Source organism: Trichosurus vulpecula, chromosome 1 (genome assembly GCF_011100635.1).
Source record: "Trichosurus vulpecula isolate mTriVul1 chromosome 1, mTriVul1.pri, whole genome shotgun sequence".
Classification (NCBI taxonomy): Eukaryota; Metazoa; Chordata; class Mammalia; order Diprotodontia; family Phalangeridae; genus Trichosurus; species Trichosurus vulpecula.
This window is the reverse complement of record NC_050573.1, coordinates 16,907,373-16,916,862: the sequence shown is the minus strand read 5'-3', so window position 1 is coordinate 16,916,862 and position 9,490 is coordinate 16,907,373. Positions and strand designations below refer to the sequence as shown.

Genomic DNA, 9,490 nt, shown 5'->3' with positions numbered 1-9,490 from the left:
CATTCTACACAATGGACATGCTCCTGAAGAGCTAGGCACAAAACAAAATGTATTCCTTTTTGAAGATCCTATTTTTGAATCCTGAGTTTTCTGAAAGTGGCTGTACTTGTATTTCTAGATTAATATTTTTTTCTAATTAAAAACCATTTTCTCTCCCTCTTAAACCACCCCACTATTAGAAAAAAGAAAAACAAAACTCTTGTTAACAAATATGTGTAGTCAAGCAAAACAAATTCTCATATTGGCCATTTTCAAAAACACATCTCATTCTGTATCTTGACCCTGTCAGGGGGTAAGTAGCATAGTTTTTCATCCAGGAAGCAAAGGAAAAGGAATAAGCATTCATAATGTACCTACTATGTGCCATGCACTTTAAGTGCTTTACAAATGCAGTCCTCTGGAATCATGGTTGACCACTTGATTGATCAGGGTTCTTCTGTGTTATAAAACTGTTACTTTTTACAACATTGTTGTTATTGCATAAACTGTTTCCCTGGTTCTGCTCACTTCACTCTGCATCAGTTCAAACAAGTCTTCCCATGTTTCTCTGAAAACATCTCTTTCATCATTTCTGATGGCATTATTCTGTGTTCCTTTACATCTACATATCATAACTTGCTTAGCCATGCCCCAGCTGATGGGCACTCTCTTGGTTTCTAGCTCTCTGCCACCAGAAAAAGAGCTGCTCTATTTTTGTACATATGGACCCTTTTCCTTTTCTTTGATCTCTTTGGGATATAGGCTTAGGGGAGGTATCGCTGGGTCAAAGGGTATGTATGTACAGTTCAGTAATTAATATTGGACCACAGTTCCAAACTGCTTTCCACAATAGCTGGAAAAGCTCACAACCCCACCAATAATGCAGCAATGCTTCTGTTTTCCTATAGTCTTGCCATATCTGTCAATTTCCTATAAGTAACTTTAATTTTCATTTCTCTATAAGGAGTTTGGAGGAATTTTTCATATGGCTATAAATAATTTGGATTTCTTGACTTGAAAACTGTTTTCATATCCTTTGACCAAGTATTAATTGGAGAAACATTTTTATTCTGATAAATTTAAGTTAGTTCCTTACATATCTTCGACATGAGATCTCTATCAGAGGACTTTGTGGCAAAGATTCTTCTCCCACTTAACTGTTTCCCTTCTACTCTTAGCTACGATAGATTTGTGCCAAAACTTTTATGTAATAAAATTGTTCATTTTAACTTCTGTGATTAAGTCTGTCCTTTGTTTGGTCATGACTTCTTCCCATATCCATAGATGTGTAACAGAGACTTTTTTCCTTGTTCTTCTCATATGTGACATTTCACATTTAAAGTTATAGCTTTTTTAATATTCAAAAGAATGGGAAACTTTCTGAGCCTCCATCTTATATCTTCCCATCTCCTTGGATTTTCCAGTGATACTCATCATGATCTGTCCAGATCAAGATTTATATACTCTTTATTAGATTTATCTAGCCAAAGACTTCTGTGTAAAAATGAAAACCATACCTAAGAAGGTAATGAGGCCTTGGAAAATGGTAATCTGACAGAGAACATGCAGCATGAATTTTTCCTAGATGGTCAAGATTGACAGGATCCCTAGGCCCATGTAGGCCAATCAGCACAGAATCTCAGAAATAAATACATAAAAAAGACAAATACAGACAATAGAGGAAAGGGCAGGTAATGGAGGATGAACACAAAATGGTGGCAGGGCTCTGTAAAAATGCAGTCAGGTGTGTGAAAGCCTAGAAAGGACAGAGACTGGTGAGGAAAGGTAAAGAAAGAAAATGATGCATTTCTTAAACCTGTATTAGGAAAAACTGGAAGATAAACTAAGAGATAGGACCATCTTTCTAGATGGATTCCAAGGATGGATGAAGGAATGAATGTGTGAATAAATCAATGAAAAGGAATTTAATACCCACCCTGTGCTCTGGCACCATGCTAAGTGCTGGTGACACAAAAACAAAAATGAGCCAAGCCCTGCCCTCAAGGAGGTTACACTGGGGAAGACAACATGGACAAAGGAGGAGGAGCCAAGAAAAGGAGCTTAGATTTGGGAAGGCACAAGAATGATGAGTTGATCCATAGGGAATTCAAATGACACATCCTTTCCAGAAGCAAAGGTAGTACTGACTTGATTATCGGGCCCAAAGCAAAAGGTAGAAGAATATTTGTGTGTGTGGGGAGAGGGGGCAGGGAGGCCGTGTGAAAATGGGCATTAATGCATGATTATTTGGGCCAGTAGAGAGAAGCCAGGTGTGGACAAGTCTGAGGCCAGCAGATAAAACAGGCTAGGTGAATCTCAATTCTTTTACTCCTTAGTCATGACAGCTCAGCCCCAGGGCAAGAGTTTCCAGAGTAGATTAACTGGGGGAATGCTTCTAAGTGGTCTGGTTTAGAGCATGCCCTTTCAGCCCCAAAGCTACCATGGCAACAGTTGAATGAGATATGAACTCTCTGTTCTGGGTCCCATTGACCAGAGCTTTGTTTGTTTGAAAAAGATTTGGGGGCACTCCCGTGCTGATGCCCATAGCTACACCATGGGGACCATGCCGCTGGGGGCAATCCTAGGCACAATCCTAGACCCTGCCTAGCCTCCCCCACCATGGGGGAACCTGAGGAGCTGGTGCCTGATTCAGGTGCTGTTTTTGCTTTTGGGAAAAGGCAAGTTTGCTGAAAATATTCCCAGCAAGTTCTGTTAAAACATAATACAAGGGCATATCTCTCATGTGGATAGGAACATAATGCTCTTATAACAGGTAAGAGTAAGCTTTACTTGTTCAGCAACAACTAGGGCCAGTTAGGATTGGGATCAAAGGTTACACTCAGCAAGCCAACCTGGGCAAAAGCTTTAAAAGACAAAAAGTTTACATTTGCTGCATGTGGAAGGAAACACACTTTGGTCTACACAGGAGAAGGAAACAAATGCATGTGCAGCCGGAGGTTAACAGTGAAGGGCAAGTGGAACGTGAGGAAACAAGGGAGGCCAACTTTTCATCCTCCCAGCCCAAGATTAAACAGCTCTCTGCAGGAACTGACACCAACTGCAGAGGGGGAACACCACACATTTGGAGAGTCAGAGAATACAAAGTTAGATCTGTCACCTGAGCAACTGAAAAAAAATCACAGAATTCCCCAGCTGGCTCTTGGAATTCCTGGGAAGGGGAAGCCAGGGGCTTGTGGTGGAGGGTAGAGAGTAGCTGTAAAAGAGGAGAAGTCTATACATCTGGCCTTGGACAGTTTGGTCAGTCAGGTCTTGGCACTTTATTTTTGAAACCTCAGAACCAAAGGTTATTAAACATCTTCAGAATCAGAAAATATATTTTATGTGGAAAATACCATACAGCCTTAATATTAGATACAGGCTGTATGTACGTGTTTGAAGACAGTCAACATGGAGAATCTCCTTCCTTGGACAGGAAAAGTTTACTCTTCAATTTGTACTCACATTGTGCCCCGATTTTGTGAGATTTCTAGTCCGTCTGGCTGCTTGTGGCATGTGCCACATGCTAGTTTTTGCTACTCCGAGGCTCAGCAAATATGAAGAAATTACATAAGAAAAGTAAATGATAGTAGCTTGACTCTAGTTTCTTCTCTTGATGACAATCAGCCTTCAGGAAATACCTTGCAGAAGACATTATCCACAAGGTCACAGAGAAGAGATGGGAAAATTCACCAGAATGGCTCGGCCACATGATAAGAACACTGCCCCCACTGGAAGTTCCTTTCAAACCACCAGTACATACGTCCAGCAGTACAGCCCCTCTCAGGCTCCTATAAACAATCATCCCGATGCAAATACAAGTACCAAAAATGGCATTAGCTGGAGCAAATGAACCAATTCAAAAGAAAGAAAGAAATAGCTCTTCAGCAGAAAAATCAAAGCACGAAAATGAGTGCAGAAGTCTGAGAGACACCACTTATAGCCTAAAGATGATGGAGACGACAAGCCTGAGCCCCAGCGATCAAACTTCAGCATCAATTCAAAAACCAAAGGATCAGGAAGTTTCGGATGAAGAAACAGAGTAGGCACAAAAGGACGATGGAGACACGGGAGCTGACAACGAACCAGCATGCAATGGGTGTCGTCCTGCGCTCTCGAAGAGGACCAAAGTGACATCGCTATGCTAGAGTCAAGTGTCGATGTGTCCGGCTGGGGCTGATCAGACCACGACGAGCTCAGAATTCTCCACCCCAGGTCCAGCACAGACAGTCTGTGTGAACATTTGGGGTGGATTCTCTAAATTTGCGCATCCTGTGTTTCCTTTGAGATCCTTCAATTCTGCTTTGCTCACGGAGCACAGCACCTTCTCTGATGCTGGCACGCCATGCTGAGTGTTCCTGTGCCAGTGTCTCCCATGTCACACAATCGATTTCAAAGTCCTTCAGAGAGACCTTGAGAATGCTCTCATATAGCTGCTTCTGACCGCCATGTGAGTGCTTGCCCTGCGTGAGTTCTCCACAAAATAGTCTTTTTGGCAAATGTATGTTTTGCATTTGAACAACAGAGTTGCGCTCTCTGAAGCAGAGGGTGAATGCCTGGCAGTTTGGTTTGAGTGAAGACCTCAGTGTCTGCTACCTTCTCCTGCCAGGTGATCTTCAGAATCTTCCCAAGACCATTCAAATGGAAGTGCTAAAAGCAATGCAAAAGAAGAGACCAAACCAGAGTGCTCGATGAAACAGAAACAGGAGGAAGCGATAACACTGTAACTGGAACCATTGAAAAGGAAGAAAAAATTGAGCAAGCCATTCAAGAATGCAATGGAGATCGCAAAGGAAACACAAATGAACATCTGCCAAGCAAGTCAGAAACCCAGGAACATTCATCAAATAGACTACTTTAAAAAACAGGGTTTCCCTCTTTAAGAGGAAGTCACTGAGAAGTCCACAAATGGGCAGAGTATTCTTGAAGCAAAGCAAAGCCTTGTAGCAACAAGACCAGGAAGACAGCAAACAAATACAAGGAGAGAGAGAAAAGATGAGAAACAAAATCACACGAGACAAAAGCACATGGAACCTCCACTACCCAATCAGGAGAGAAAGTCAAAGTGGGGAACAATTCTATACATACATTTATTATTCATGGTCTCCAAGCACATATTACAATTTATACCTGAAAATAATTATGACTTCTGAAAGAAAATTGCTGATAACGAACTTTGTTCTGTAAGTTAATTATTTGTTTTCCTGGGGTTTGAACATTGTGACCATGGTATTGGTATTTATTTCTACTGATAATATCAGTATAAGAAGTACACTCTGAAAATCTTACTAAAGTATTGGGGCCTTAATTGTTTAGCATTGTAATGTGGATAAAAAAATAGAAAGATTTGGAGGCTTTAGAAGGAGTCACTGGAAGTACGGAGTGGGGCTCCAGGTGATATTTTAGCAAAGACAATGACAAGTAGTGCATCCAAAGGAGGGTTCCCAGTATCTGAAATGGTTCCTCTAGACTTAAGTTATCCAGTGACAGTAGAGAGGGAATACAGCCACACAAATCTCATTTGGTTTCTGCTTTCTCTACCAAGAAAAATTAGCTTTGGACTAGAAAGTCTCAAGAGAATGGGGAATAGGAAGCTGCTACCCAAGAGCAAGAGGGTCATGGGACAATATGGAACTGCCTTTAATAAGGGCAAGATGGACTGTGCCATCAGGGGCTGGGAAGACCGGCAGGTGTGAGTGCCAAGCCAATGATCCCTGAAAGATCGCGAAGACCTGGGAAGACAGGACAGGACCAGATGAGGGCAAAAAAGGAGAATGGGTCCTGCAAACTACAGTCCAGTGAGTTTAACTTCAATTCCTGACAAAAAATTATCAATGGTCCTTTTAAAAGAATGACTAGTGAACATCTAGGGGAAAAGGAGTGAGCACAAAAAGCCAATATGGTTTCATCAAGAAGAGGTCATCCTGGACTGACTGTAGTTCCCCCTCGATTAGATTGCTAGACTTACAGGTCAAGGAAATGAGGTTCATATAAATTATCTTGATCTTAGCAAAGCATTTGATAAAAATCTCTCACAAGATTTTTGTGTGGAAAATATAGAGATGAGGGCTATGCGATAGCCCAATTAGATAGGTTTGGAATGACTGTGCTCATTAGTGAGTCACTGACAACTCTGTGAGGGACGTCTCCAGTGAAGGGCCTAAGCACTTGGAGCCAAATTGGCCCTGTACAACTTAACACCTTGATCAATGACAAGGCAAAAACCCCCACAAATGACATGCTGATCCAATCTGCATATGACACAAAGCTGTCGTATGCCAACCCAGTGGATGACAGAGTCAGAATTGAAAAAGATCTTGACAGGCTAGAACACTGGGCCAAATCTAATAAATACAATTTAACAAGAATAAATTAAGGTTTTACACTTGGATTTAGAAAATCTTTCACAAGCATAAGATGAAAGAGGAGCAGTTAAAAAAACAGTTTTCTGAAAAAGATCTGCTGGATTACAAGCTTATTATGAGCCAACAGTATGATGAGGCAACCCCAAAGTATGAATGCCACCCTGGGCTACGCTAAGAGAGCCGAAATTTCAGGAATAAGGGAGTGATGCTAGCCCCTCTGTACTCTGCCCTGGTGAAACAATGTCTGGAGAATTGTGTCCAGTTCCGGGCACCATATTTTAGGAAGAGCACGGAGCTGGAGAACATCCGTAAAAGGGCAAACAGGTTGGTATAGGCTTTGAGTTCCTGCCACATGAAAATTGTTTGGAAGAACTTAAAAATGTTTAGCCTAGAGAAAAGACACAGGCAGTAGTCAAGTCAACAATCATATATTAAGAACTTACAATGAGCCAGCAATGAGCTAACAGCGCTGCACACGGAGACAAAAAGACAAGAAGTCTGTGTTCTAATGAGGGAGACAACATGTAAACAACTAGGAAAACATGAGCTCTCTACAGAGTAGGTGGAAAGCATTCTGGGAGAGGAAGGTCTCAGCTAAGGAAGGGGAAAGGCCTCCTGGAGCAGGGGGGACGTAAGCTGAGTCTTGTTTTTCCCAAGTGCCCAAGATGTTTTCATTTTTATTTAAAGTTTTAGTTCCAAATTCTGCCCCTCCCTCCCAACCCCCTCCCTGAGATGGTAGATATAGGTTATACATGTGCAAGTATGTAAAATATTTCTATATTAATCATTTTATACAAAAAGAGTCTAATAAAAGAAAAAATGAAAGAAAGTAAAAAATAGCATGCTTCAATCTGTATTTAATCAACATCAATTCCTTCTCTGGAGGTTGATAGTATGCTTCATCATTAGTCCTCTGGGATTGCCTTGGATCATTGTATTGCTGAGAAGAGCTAAGTCATTCACAGTTCTTCGTTGAGCAATATTGTTCCTGGGTACAATATGCTCCTGGTTCTGTTCACTTCACTATGCATCAGTTCATATAAGTCTTTCCAGGTTTTTCTGAAATCATCCTGCTTGTCATTTTTTATAACACAATAATATTCCATTACAATCATATACCACAGCTTCTTTAGCCATTCTCCAATTGATGGGCATCCCTTTGATTTCCAATTCTTAGTTACCACAAAAGGGCTGCTATAAATATTTTTGGTAGAAATAAGTCCTTTTCCTTTTTTTGACATCTTTGGGATATAGGCCTAGCAGTGATATTGCTGGATCAAAAGGTATGCACAGCTTTATAGCCCTTTGGCCATAGTTCCAAATTGTTCTCCAGAATGATTGGATCAGTTCACGACTCCACCAATAGTGCATTAGTGTCCCAGTTTTCCCATATCCCCTCCAACATCCAACATTTTCCTTTTTTGTCATATTAGCCAATCTGACAGGTGAGAGGTGGTATCTCAGAGTTATCAGAGTTGTTTTAATTTGCCTTTCTCTAATTAAAAGTGATTCAGAATATTTTTTCATTTGACTATGGATAACTTTGATTTCTTTATCTGAAAACTGCTTGTTTATATCCTTTGACCATTTATTAATTGGGGAATGACTTGGATTTTATAAATTTGTCTCAGTTCCCTATATATTTGAGAAATGAGGCCTTTATCAGAGACACTTGTTGCAAAATTTCCCCCCAGTTTTCTGTTTTCCTTATAATTTTGGTTGCATTTTGAATTTCATATAATCAAATTTTTAATTTGATTATATGAAATATAATAAATGAAATAAAATATACAAAATAAAATATATAAAATGAAATTTTAAATTTTATATAATCAAAATTATCTATTTTACATTTTGTAATGCTCTCTATAACTTCTTTGGTCCTGAATTCTTCCCTTATCCGTAAATCTGACAGATAAACTACTCCATGGTGAGCTAAGTCTTGAAGGAAGTTAGAGAAACTAGGAGGTATAGGTGAGAAGGCAGAACATTCATGGCTTGGAGAACAGACACTCCAAAGGTAAATGGAAGAAAGGCGTAGGATCGTATTAGGGGACTGTAACTAGGCCAGCCGATTGGAAAGGTAGGAAAGGGCCAGGTTATAAAGAGCTTTATGCCAAACAAAGGAGATTACATCAAATCCTAAAGGTAAGTAGTAGCCACCTGAGCAGGGGAGGATATGGTCAGACCTATGTTTTAGAAAAATCACAGTGAGGATAGATTAGAGGTGGAAGAGATTAGACAGATGACATGATAATGGCCTGAAGTCCATGGTTGTGTGAGTGGAGAGAAGGGAATACAAAGGAAAAATGTGAAGGTAGAAGTCACGAGATTTGGCAAGGGATTAGCTATATAGAGTGAGTGTGAGAGAGGAACAGACACCAGCATTGAGATTGCAAGTCTGGCTGAATGGGAAGATGGTATTGCCCAACAATAATAGGGAAGTTAAGGGAAGACGAGTTTTATTTTTGGTGGGGGGAAGATAATGGGTTCTTTTTTCAACATGCTGAGTTTCAGATGCCAACTAGCAAAGGAAACTGAGGAGCAGATAAAGAGAAAAGCCAGGAGAGAATAGTGCGACAAAAGCTGTTTGTTTTGAGGAGAGAGGATCAAGGAAGAAAGCAATGGTCAGTGGGGTCAAATGCTACAAGTTAAGTCAAGACTGACTAGGATTGAGAAAAGACCATAAGATTTGATCATTTAGAGACAACAGGAAGGAGGGCAGATTTGGTAGAATAGTGGGGTCAGAAGCCAAACCACAGAGGGTTTGGAAGAGATTGAGAAAAGGAAGTGGGAACACCTAGTGTAAAGGGCTTTTTCAAGGAGTGGAGAGATACAGGATGACAGACAGTAGGAAAGAACAGATCGAGTGAGGGTGAGAAATGGGCATATTTGTAGGCAGTAGGGAAGAAACCAGGAGATAGAAAGACTGAAGATCAGAGAAAGTAGGATGATAGAGCAGGTATGAAAGCTCAAGGGCGCATGGACAGGGGCTGGCTTTGTCCAGGACAAGACGCTCTCAGCAGCACCAGGGCGAAAGCAGGGTGGAGACTGAGGTCTGAATCCTGACTGCTACTCCGTACTTGCTGTGTGACCTGGGCACATCACTTCACCTTTTGTTTTATGGTTTTCTTCCCAAACAAAGGAGG

General features: G+C 40.8%; 1 pseudogene; it reads left to right on the top strand.

Moving 5' to 3' along the window:
- The first annotated feature begins 2,922 nt into the window (after window positions 1-2,922).
- Window positions 2,923-4,022, top strand: LOC118850662 (annotated as a pseudogene).
- The last annotated feature ends 5,468 nt before the right edge of the window (window positions 4,023-9,490 follow it).